Genomic DNA, 12,423 nt, shown 5'->3' on the forward strand with positions numbered 1-12,423 from the left:
TTCATTTTATGGTCTCCTTACTTGCCTCTAAATGTCAACAGTACATCTCGGATCCAATATACTGCTGCCCCCCCTTCCACATTACAAATCCTGGCTTTCTCACCAGGTCCACACTAGACTTGCAAAAAGAGAGCGTGTAGACCCGAGGGCTGCAGACAGATAGGTTGTGGAACAGATTTTGGTCTATGAAGTTTGCAAAAAAAAGTTGTGTATTCTCACGGAACATCTAACATGTACCATAACACTGCTTAATATCCAATAATGCCCTGTCTTTCTTTATTCTGCTCTTAAACTTTAATTCCAGACAAACAATTCATTTAATGTCTATACATAATTCTCAGAAATTACCGCAGCCATGCAAAACACAAAAAGCCACCTTCCACTCAACGATTTGCATTAGTTCCTATGGGACTGAAGAGCTTTCAATAGGACCATTTTTAATGAAGTAATAAGTGGGAAATGCAGCTTCTCTTGCAGGAGGGAAAACCCTATAATTGTAGCCTGCTCAGTTACTGGAAACATGGTGTATTTATGGCAGGTGGTATGGTACAAGTGCCTATTTCTTCAGAGAGTATGACTGAACCCAAAGAAAGAAAAAAAGAAATGCCTGTGCATCTTTTACTGCCTTCAAGGGTCACCAGGCTACTGTTAATCAGTTGATTACTACACATTTTTTTACAGAGCACAGTGAACCCTAACCAACCAAATGAAACATGCCATGAAAATACCAATCATAAAGGAGTCACCCTCATGAAGGGCACTTTATTCCTACTGCACCTGCCTTCTCCCTATTGCTAGGGCTTCAGCAGGACTAGAAGTGACAAGGGGAGGATGTGTAAAGGAGAAAGTTTCTTCTATTTTGTATTCCTGAATTTCCCTCCCTTTGGCATGACAAGCCTTACATTCAGCATTTTTACAACTTAAACGGCACACTTCCGAGCTGTACTCCTTCCTGCCTCTTGCTGCCATCAGGCAGAATTCAGTTTGAAAATACTTCACAATTCTTAAATGGAGAGGTAAACTACAGGACGGATTCTTTTGTTTGGTTGGTTTGGTTTTTTTTTAATGGAGGTAAACTGGAGTACAGTTTGTTGTGAGTTTTTTGGTTTGGTTTGGTTTTGGTTTTTTTTTTTTTTTGGAGTGGAATACTCCTAGCTTGCTTTGTGTGAGGTTGTCCTGAAACACACCTGCCCTCAGATCTCACACTAACAACTTCAGGGTTTATCCTGGATTTAGGTGATTTTTAAGACATTTGGCAAAGCTAATCCAATTCTCAGAGATGAAACACAGAGAGAAAATAGAGCTGGTGGAGAAGTTATGACAGAAAGATTTTTTCCCCCCCAATAATTACTTAGAACAATTAAACATTGTTCCTAAATTTAGAGTAAAATCTGTAAGTAGTAAGAAATTGATAAAAGCAAAAAAAAATAACTTTAAAAAATTCTTCAGGGTGTTTTGAATCCCTCCCAGAGGAGAACTGTACTCCTGTAGTATGAGGTAAATAATAACGAAATCCCAGTTGACTTCAGCTTTGGCTCTGTATCAGCAAAGAATACGTGATAGGACATCCCCCCTCCCCTCCAATTCTGCAAAGAGCCATGCATAGGTTTTGGTTCTGTGTCTGTTAAAAGGTTTTTCATACTGGACTTGACCGTAACATGTCTTGGGCTAAATTTTAAGTGCTAAGAGTAGACTTTACTCCTTTGCCTTTGATATGCTAAATGTGTGAATAGGAAAACATGCCCTGTTTTTCCTCGCTTTCCTTCTCTGAAGAATCATTGTCACTGACTTTCCAGAAAACAAGAGAGCCCTATGTATGGATATGAGGATTTGCACTAAAGCACCTATTTGTTATCAATTTGTAAATTAATAAATCTTTACAAAGATTTTTCTAAAGAACAATGTTTTAGAAATGTTTATGACATGAAACCCAGTTACTATCTGTTGCGGTTTGGCAAGAAAAAGATGTTTTGTAATTTTTCATTGTTTAAGTTTTATCTATGAATCAAATTTGTCACTAGCATAAGAAATGTGCGTATGACTTCATTGTCTTCAATGCAGTAGCACCTGTTTAGGTTATCAGCTAATTTAGGAGCCTGAAGTTAGAAATCAAAAGCTGGGTGGGCACCTGACTGAAGTAATCTTGCTCTCAAATGCTGAACGTGTGTTGCTCTCATTTATAGCAGGAAAGGGATCAGCAAAGGTAATAACAGATAATTCTTCTATTTAGGAATACAAATAGCTTCAAAGTCTGGCCCTTATTACAAGAACTACAAAATAGACAAAATTCCTCTCAAAACAGATAAAACTATTTCTTCAAGGTTGTTCAGGTAAAGAACTCTAACCTGTACATTTTCCTCTTCAGACTATGAATACCAGATTCAGAGATGAAGCTATCATAATCCTTTGGAAAAAGAATAAAATATTGCAATCTTAAGATAATGAATAATCAACACACAAAACCCCTGAAAGGTTATGTTGATTTTGTTTTAAATAAGGAAGAACCTAAGTGACCATGCTCGCACAAAAATTTGGGATTAAAGTTAGTCAGCATTTGTTCTTGTTCCCACCTTGAGTCCAAAGAAAATTTACATGTGACTGATTTTCCTCCTTGCAACTCCCTATACAATATAACTTGTGCTATGCTCTAATAATATATCAAAATATTATATACATATACATATATATATATATATATAAAATATAACGAAACCCTGTGAATCAGTGAGGTACTTCTCTATTTATATCTAATGTCAATTACAACAAGAAGTGGTTTTGGGACCCTTTAGAATTCCAGGTGTAAATAGGAAGAAGTCATTGCAAGGTCAAGATTTTTTAATCTTTCAGAATATAGCAAATTAATTATTTGCAAATCTTGGTTTATTATTTCATCTCCCATTTTACAATGCAAATGCAAAAGTAAACTTCCGTGTTCAAGAAAATGAATGCTTAGAATTTATACAGTGCTTCATCAATTCAATAAAGCATGTGTAAGCATGTCAGTCCTCCTACAAACCCTGCTCTCTTAGGATATTAAAGGATCTCAAGATTGGGACATTGATGAGATTCAGTACAATGACCTAATCCACTGCTAAAGATGAGCCATGTTTTTACCTCTTCTGTGTTTTCCAAGCTACATATATACTGACTTCACTGGGACAAGCTGTGTTCCACACTCAGCACATAGTGAAACCTCATTTATAGTAAGGAAATGAAATCAGATACGTTGACATTTGTGGAACCACTCTGGACTTACACCAGCACACCTAAACTCAGAGCTGTCCTTCCATCTACAGGTAGCTCTACCTCTGGTGCTGCAAAGAGCCCACAAACATATACAACATCCAGCTGCATGTTTCCTGACAATTTGTAGGTGTAGCCTTGCTGAACAGACAGACAGGTTGTCTTGGGGTGCACCTTGGGGTGCATTCCTGTCTTGAGTGCACCTCACAGGGGCAGGTCCTTTCCATGAAACCTCAAAGCAGAAAATGAGCACTCACAAAGTCTTGAAGAGCAGAAAATTAACTTTTTACAAGGGTCCTGGTATTATGCAGGTGCTTTTGCAAACAAAAAGCGAGGAGAAAATGTGTTCCTCAGTGATGGCAGCTCTGGGTTAACTGCAATAGAACAAATGAGCAAATAGGTAAACCCCAGCCTTGCTTCCAAAGCCACCTTGGGGAAGGGCCTGACTTTGCAGCCCCCGCTTACGCAAGCTGTCCTGCGACAGGAAAAGGGACCGCTCGTGCAGGTCACTGGAACAGCTGGCCCTAATGGAGTGCTGGTGTGTGAGCACGTCTCCTCTTTGTGGTCTGTGACATGTCTCATTGGCTCCTCATCATACAGGCTGCAGCTTTACCAAACGAAAAATCCAAACCAGCAACCAAAACCATAAACCCCCAACCTGCTTTAAAACCTAAACTGAAGCAAAGCTCCTAAAATGGGCCCTAGATTCAACTACCCACGACATACAGAGTTTAATAAATAAATTAACAAAGCAAAAGGAGGCTGCAGCCCTAAAAACACAGTAGAATTAAACACCTATAGCCCTTAACATACCTGACAGAAGAACGTGCACATTAAAAAGAGGTTAGGAGTGATATGCCATCACGTATGTGTCATCGGTCTTTTGGGATTTAAGTTGGGAGTTGCATCTACCTGCAGAATGGTAGTACAGCTGCATTTCTAACTGTGCCAGAGGGTCTGGACCTAGCAGAACCAAGCCTCTTGCATCCACTGATGCCAAGGAGTATGAGGCAACAACCAAGAGAAGAGGTGAATAAAGGTACCATCGTAAAAGGATTTAACATTTAGCTTCCTTTTAAACCAAAGACCTATTATATGTGTTTTTTTTAAATAGGCTTGTAACCTGACATACGAATGTGCTACATATGACTGAACATTCAACAGGAAGACTGTTAAACATGGAAAAAAGGTAATCTGTACAACCAATCTTCAAATACTTGAAGAAAACTGCTAGAATCCTACAAACTAGTTTTAATTAAAAGCATCCAATATCTCAGCAAGCAGTGATAATTAGCTTTATTATTGTAATTTAATATGCTACACTTCACAATCTCTGTGAATGACTCTACTTTAGAATTATTTTAATTCTATTTTTAATTTCCACCTCATCACACAGCTCAGTGTAAATAATAACTACAAAGCTGAGGGGTGGTCCTTTCCGAAAACTGAAAATCGAGGGTCATAATGCACTTTAATGTCCTTCCATTTCTGCTTAAAAAAACAAAACAAATACCTCCAGGTCTTTTAAAGGACTGTATTAAAACAGAAAAAAGGTTAAAACTAAGTGGATCAATTTCTCTCCCTCTGCAATAATTCCATATTCAGCATTTTCTACATAGTCTAGGGAGATGTTTAGTTTATTCAGTCATTTCTCTGTTCCTGCCTAGTGTAAATTCTGGTTAACTACACGAATTGACAATACAATTATGAGCATACAGTGAAATTTCAATGGAGAGCTCCTGTCTGCAAAATGAAGAAAGCACTGTAATTCAACACACAAGATCAAGAAAAGAGCTCTGCTAACAGTGTAGATGTGAAACATTTATATATCTGGCACATGTAATATTAATTTCCATGTTAGTGAACAATTGTGAGGGTGTAAAAAAAGTTGTCTCAAAGATCCTACGTAATTCTCAATTCTTTGGGAATTCTTTTTCAAAGCACTGACAAATGACAAAAAGTGCATCTTGGATCCCATTTGTGTTTTCCATACATGCTCTTCTTAGAATTCTCTGTGCTTGAGCTATATTCATGTAACAATTCATCGCTAAAGGAGATAATAAAAACAAATCCATTCTTTTATTGACTTTGTGTGCAAATTACTGGACTTGATATCATTGCAAATATGAAAAAGGTTTTTCCTTCAAGATTTTGAATTGCAACCAGAGTCATTATAAATCGTTTCCACAATATGAGAAAAATATGAAGCTAATTTTCCTAATTAAGGCCAAGTTTTATTAACTCATTAAACCCTGTCACCTTTATTCACTAAAAATCAAGCAGAAAAGTGGAATAAATTCACCATGACAAAGAAAATGCACACATTTCCATCTTATAAATAAACTGACTATAAAAGGTGAGGGGTGTAAATTAAGGCACTCAATCTAAGAACACAGCACATTCTCAAGTGGCCAAATTGAGCTCTTGGATATTTTTCCACGGCTCTCACTCAAGAGAAGGCAAACAGCACATGAGAAACTGTGCTTTTTGTATCTATATGTATACAGGATTTAAAAAGCGTAGGATGTCCTCAGCACAGCAGATCTAAATATGCAACACAGAAAACATAAAAGAATCCCTCTACATCTAGAATTGTTATTGCCAGGTATCCTCAACAATATATCAGTAGTTTATTTGTCAAAATTATAGGAGGTTGCAGTAACTGTGCTTCATGATCACAGAATTGCTTCCTAATTTCCCTTCAAACTGTTCAGGCTGTTATGGATTATTAAAGGAAATTACCAGCCTGAATAAGCATATTAGACATCTGTGTGATTTTCTCCCCCCTTTAAATAAGCCTAAAAGTAACTCATAAAATTATTAATTAGCAAGTTCCTCCACACTACATATTTGAGTTAACTCACTCTGCTTTTGCATATATTTTGGATCCAACCTATGATGGACAATTCCAGCTTTATATTGCAACTGCTCTGCTGTTCTCAGTGAGTTGAAACAAGCGGAAAAATGAAGCAATTCAGTGGGGAATCAGATCTCTCTTACAGAGCAAGTTTCTCTTTTACTGAGAAAGTTAGAGCAACTGGGATCAGAAGAAGAAATGTAAATCTTTCACATGAAATAAGCAAAATAACCAAAAGAAGCGGACAGTTCCCATTGCTTAAAAAATATGATCATTTCACTGTGACTGCTCATCAACACCTGCAGTCTGAATGGCCTTTTGAGGCATTTATACAAGAAGCACAAGCGTGCCATGCAGGTCCCGAACCTGCACTATCCCACTCCCATGAACTTGCAACAGCGTAAATAAAGCTAAGAACATACATGTATCTTCTCAGAACTTTTGCAGTCGCTGTTGGTAATAACCTGCTTAGTGCAAAAAAACCTGTAATCTCTTCTTGTGCACCAGCTTAAAGTACGGAGGAAGGTGTGTCTTAAAGGAGAAGGGTAACACAGAGGTTGTTGCATCGTAATAACGACACATCACAACGCACTCTGTGGTACTAACATAATTCTGTTTAAATTTAGGGAGTAAACAAAACTCTCCAAGTTGTAGTTAGGTTTATGTATTGATTACAGACATAGGGACAAAAAGCCACAGCTCACCTTGGAAGCAGGGAGTTTCCCAGCTGAAGTCTGTTCCTTTTGCTGGATAGCCACCAGGCAGATAAAATTGCAGCTACTTTGGATGAGTGGAAGATATTTAAAGTAGCCTCCCATTTAAAAATTGCCATAAAGCTGACAGGACTGAGGCTGCCTGCCTTGCTTCAGATGATATTCACACTCATATCTAAATGCTGTTCCCCTCCAGCGTTAGGACGGGGAGCGAAAATAATCCTCGTATTATAGAAAAAATGCCAGTGAGGAAGAGGTCTTTTCTCTTTTGACTCTTGCACTGAGTTGCAAGCATTCAAAAGGTTTCCTAAAGAATCATAGTCCCAGAAAAAAATGAACAGAGCTCTTACCTTCCACTCCTCAAGTGACATAATGTATTCCTGGTATTCTTCTTTCTTTCTGACTGATTTTATACTTGCTGGAAAAGTGGAGTTTGTCACTTGGGAGGGGAATTCCAGGGTAGCCCACTACAGTGCCAGCAGAGCATCCTGCCGTACTCTCATAACGATGAAAACTTTTTCCAAAAATCCCATTACTCCTACACTACATTCTACTACTTTACTATGTTTTCTTTGGTCTAATTCTATTACTTTTAATAACAGTAGAAAGTAATGACTGGTCAAAATGTAATCAAGTACATATGTGAATCTTGACCAAAAAATAATAAAATGCACAATGGACTCAGCTCTTCTTGCACATAAAACAGAAGGAAAAAAAAAATCACACAAGTTTTCAGTGGAAGTTTTCCTGACAAAGAGCCACACAAGAAGCCTATGATCCATGACTTTCGATATCCTCTGGACTTTTTAAGAGAACGTTGCCAAAAATGATCTGCCAGAACAGCATAGGATTCATTATGCCCTTGTTTTCTGTTGCTGAAATACAGACTGGACCCATTTCCTTGTTTTCTGCAAGATTGTGGTGTTAGTGTAAGAAGTACCTAAGCTCAAATAAAATATGCCTGGAAATGTTTTTGGCTTCCTTTCGAAATTATCCAATTTTAATGATGAGGAAGAAGTTTTGCATTGTTGTAAAATTCTGTGGATTGATTCTCCAGTTACATTTCTGCATTGCTATGCAGTGGAAGTGGCAGGCAGACCAGGTTTTTGGTATTAAGGACTACAAAAGAAAGCAAAACTACTATAGTAATGCCGAGATGGAGACTATTGCATTTTTTTACTGTACACTGCATGTAACAAAAATGACAAAGGTATTGTTCATGCTTGTGTAAGGCAACCAGCAACCAGATCATTCCTGGAGGAAGCACTGGTAGCCGGGAGCAGAGGTGAAAAGTCAGAGGTGTATGACAAGCTTGTCTCTACTGCAACTCCTGAGTATGGGACCTACTAAAAATACACCAACTCTGCTCACTTGGAGTTAAGCAGCCACCCTGAGAAATACTCTGCTAGGATAAACAATGCACAGAAGAACAGTGTCTAAGCTTCTCCAGTTACTGTGGCCATGAAGGGCAAAGAAACAAGAGTCTTCTCCCCTGTCTTCCCATTATTACATTGGCCCAGAGAGATCAGTGATCTTTCTACCTCTTTAAATACCAGGGTCCACCAGTGCTTTCTGACTGAATTAGGACAGCTAGTACAATTTCACATTATGCCTCTGCATTCCTGTCATTTCACCTGGAAGTCATACCCAGTAGGTAGAGGACTCTTGCAGGTATCAGTGCATTAGGTTTGAAATCCTGGCTGTTGAGGATGACCAGCACTGGACTTCCATTGACTTCCATCTGGTCAGTCTTCTCACTCAGTGGATAAACCTGATTTCTCCTTGGTTTTTTATGTTAAATTTACCTTGTCATTAGGTATAAAATTTCTATTTCTATTTTCACTCTAAACTTACAGTATATCAAGTTCTGAGCTTTGTATAATTTACTCCAAAAAAAAAAAAAAAAAAGGAAAAAGAAAAAGAGCACACAGATAGTCACCAATATAATTATTTGTGAGAAAACCTTTAAGGTTGGATGCAAGTCTGGGGTAATAGAAATGTGAACTAAGTAAACTGCAGAGCTCTGCAGTATTTTGGACACTTCCCCCCACACACAGTTCTCCAAAGGACAGCCATGATAAGGACAACTCTCATTTTAAGAGCTCTTGGTCCTGCACTTGGTCTACACTTAGTTTCTTATGTCCCCAGGCATCAGCTTCAAAGGCTTGATAAAGGCATAAGGCATACAGCCATTCAACTAAAATTTGGCAGAGTTTTTCTAGTGATTGAGGTATCTTGAGGGGGTGGAGGGCATAGGTCTGTGTAAGCATTATATCCTGCACTTTTAATTCTGGTTTTAGACAAACATTTTTAAGTCAAAATCAAAGCAGAGCATACAATATTAGAAAGAAACTTCTGCTTGTAAGCAATGACATCTTTTGGAAAACAAATCTAGTACCAACTACTGTATGCTACTGTTAAATTGATCCATGAAGAAGAATACTGGGCATCACATGAACAAGTCCATTCCCACTTTTTGGACTTATAATTTCCTTCAGTAGAGTTAAAAAACCAAAAAATAAACAGTTACCTACGAGCTTATGTAGGTTTGGAAAATTCAGAAGCAACTACATTTTCATATAAGAATGTCACCTCATCCTTCATTTTTCTATTTCACTAAGGCTCCAAACACGTTAAACTATGCGATTCACCAGCAAGGTGAGAGAGCAGTGCCACAAGCAACTCAGAATGTGCCCCTGTGCTTAGCTGATTATCCAGATAAAGTCTTTCCAAGTATTTGAAAGAAATTTTAGTACCTACTTCTAAATGCAGTATATTAATATGCTTTTTCTTTACATTTCAATGATAATTTATAACGGTTAATAGAGAGTCATACTACATGGTACTCCAGTATGCATGTGAGTTACAATTGATGTGAGCAGTCAACCGAAACTAACACAGTGCGTCTTTTAGAGGATTTGGACCTTACAATGCATTACAGCTTCAAAATTTGAAACGAAACTATTAAAGTCTGGCAAATAGGTTGCTAATGTGAACGCATGAAAAATAATCAGGGTTATATACCTGGTTTATTTCATTTAGGGTTTTTTTGGACATCTAGACAGTAAACACATACAGATGTAGCTTTGGTGGCATGCAGATATTGAAAAGAAATATAAGTAGTCAGGAAGATCTAATTCTAACTTCCGATCCCAACACAAAGTCCTTTGATAATACTGCTTACACAAACATGTGTTAAGTAGACTCAGTGAAAGGAAAAAAAAAGAAAGAAAAAAAAATAAAGGAAAAGTAAAAAGAAACAACATTATATTCCTCTACAATAATTTATACAGTTTAAGTCAGTGGTCATACCAGTCTAAAAATTCTTGCATCTCACAAAAATCTCATTTTTTGAGATAATTTGCAACGATACACTACAAAATTTTCTGACACAGTATTATTTACTTCTAACAATGTTGAAAGCAGAATACTTTGCACAAAGTCTGGCAGCATTACCATACCTTCTAAACCAAGGTAGAAAAGTAATCCAAGTAGTAATCAGGTTTCTTCAAGCACAAAATTAAAAGTTTCCTTAGAACGGACTGCTGCAGTGGGAACTCGTTTCTTCACAAACACAGTTTCTAACTATGCACATCTTCTTTAACAACGACTACGGAGCGAAACCGTCCCTTCACAGAGAGGGCAACTTTGCGGAACAGGGTGAAAGAGAACCTCCAGCTGTGACAGGCTGTATGGCAAGGAGGAAAACTTCTGGTAGCACCGCTATTCGGAAGTCAGCAACTTCTCCTCTAAAGCCTTTCCCCTCAGGCGCATTTGGGCTGCTAATTTTAATATTTCCTAACAGTTTTGACAACCCCCGTATTTGCCTCCCCTCTGCAAACTACGGGCGCAAGCAACTGGAACTCGGGCTTTGAATGAACCGAAGCGCTGCGGCTGACTCGAGGAGGCAAACGCAACACCGGTCAGCACTTGAGACAATGTACACCCCCTTCCCGGCCAGCTCCTCATGGCTACTCATCTCTAAAATTTTAAGGAAGCACTCAAAAAGGCCTGGATTTACACACAAGTTGCGGATCAATGTTTCCAAACTAAAAAAAAAAAAAAAAAAAAAAAAAAGCGGGTGGGACGTAGGACGTAGAGAAGGGGAAGAAATAGATAGGATGCGATAGGATGCGATGGGATGGGAGGACAGGGACCGGGCTCCTCAGTCTCATACTCAACGCTACCGGCAACCCCTCCTGACCCGCGCACCGCAGCCGCCCGGGGCTGACCCGCCACCCCGGGGGCTGGGGCTGGTGCCCGCCCGGGACCCCCCGCCCCGCGGTACCTGCTACGCCGAGGCCGGGGCGGGCGGCAGCGGCGGCGGCGCCGCTCCATGTACCGGCGCTGCCCCGCGGGCGGAGGCTCGGCGCCCGGTCCCTCCCTCCCCGCTCCCGCTCTCCCGCCCGCCCCGCGCGGCCCCCGCCCGCTCCGCACCCGCGCACGCCCCCGCCCCGGCGGGAACGGGGCCGAAGTGGAGGCCGTGCCTGGGACGGCGACGGGGTCGGACTGGCTTTACCTTGCGAGGTACCTGCTGCCGGGACGCCCCGCCGGCTGCGCGCAGCTGGAGGCGCGGGAGAGTGTCCGGGCTCCGCGCCGCCCCGCCGGGCGCTCCCGGCACCGGACTCATGCGGGTCTCCCAGCGCGGCGGGCAGCGGCCAGGCACAGCGATGGGGCCGGGAGTCACAGGGCGTCAGCTGCACACATCCACCTGTAACGCTCCAGAGCTCAGGCTAAGGGCTCAGATCATCCTCCTGTACTTCAACACAGGCATTCGCGTCCCGCGCTTTTTAAGCTCTTGAATTTAACCACCGGACCAGAACTTAAGCAACTTACTTAAAATCGGTGGCAGAGACAGTCACTGAAATGCTTATGCTTCAGACCAGACGGCACGGCAAACCTGATGGAAATTACTCATGCTTGATAATTAGGCAGATATACACTCTGTGGAGGATCAGGATCTCTCTTTTTTTTTTTTTTTTTTTTTTTTGCTGTGCTTCAGTTCCTCGTCTGCAAGATGAGGATAATAATACTTCCTTTCTCACATCCTATCTTTATATTTGCTCCCATATGAGAAAAAAATTAGACATAACTTTGTGCATGCTAGTAATCTCATTGACTTCAACTGGACAATTCAGAGGCAAAAAGTTAAGCAAGCACGTAAGCATTGGAAAGATCAGGAGCTTAGAACACAAGCTCTTTGAAATTGTCTACTACTTATTAAAAGTTTATACTGTACAGCAAAATTAGGTCTCTGAGGCTAAGTTGTCCTCCTCCTAGAACAGAAATGGCAGGACTATACCTCGGGATTTTTTTCAGTCACTCCTTCCCTCAGAGAGGCTCTGCAGACGTGATTGCTGGGTTCTTCACAAACTAGGGTAGTATCTGGATATGTTTGAGATGAACCAGGTATACCTTGTGCTTCTCAATTTTATTTATTTTTCACACTGTGTCTTTAAAGAGATGCAGAACCCTCTTTCTACTGTAACTTATAAGTAGACTTTATGGATTTGATAGTGTTGAAACTTGGAGGAAAATTCTCCTCATATTTATTCCAGAAGACCCCCATGTCTTCCAGCAGGTTTGCATGCAGGGATTCAAGTGCATTTG

At 40.2% G+C, this 12,423-nt stretch overlaps 1 protein-coding gene across 10 annotated transcripts in view; it reads right to left on the reverse strand.

The window, feature by feature from the left end:
- IKZF1 (IKAROS family zinc finger 1) overlaps window positions 1-12,423 on the reverse strand; it is a 109,374-nt gene that overhangs the window by 56,149 nt on the left and 40,802 nt on the right. The window contains exon 1 of one of the 10 annotated variants that reach the window (XM_027643999.1): window positions 11,102-11,160. The exons of 8 other annotated variants lie outside the window; for them this stretch is intronic. The gene's annotated coding sequence lies outside the window, so the exon portion shown is untranslated. Of the gene's footprint in view, window positions 1-10,274; window positions 10,499-11,101; window positions 11,161-12,423 lie in introns of those variants that run through there. One more of the 10 variants, XM_027643998.1, reaches the window with a different exon arrangement.

The sequence above is a fragment of the Corapipo altera genome, unplaced genomic scaffold, assembly GCF_003945725.1.
Source record: "Corapipo altera isolate COAL_440 unplaced genomic scaffold, ASM394572v1 24b, whole genome shotgun sequence".
Classification (NCBI taxonomy): domain Eukaryota; kingdom Metazoa; phylum Chordata; class Aves; order Passeriformes; family Pipridae; genus Corapipo; species Corapipo altera.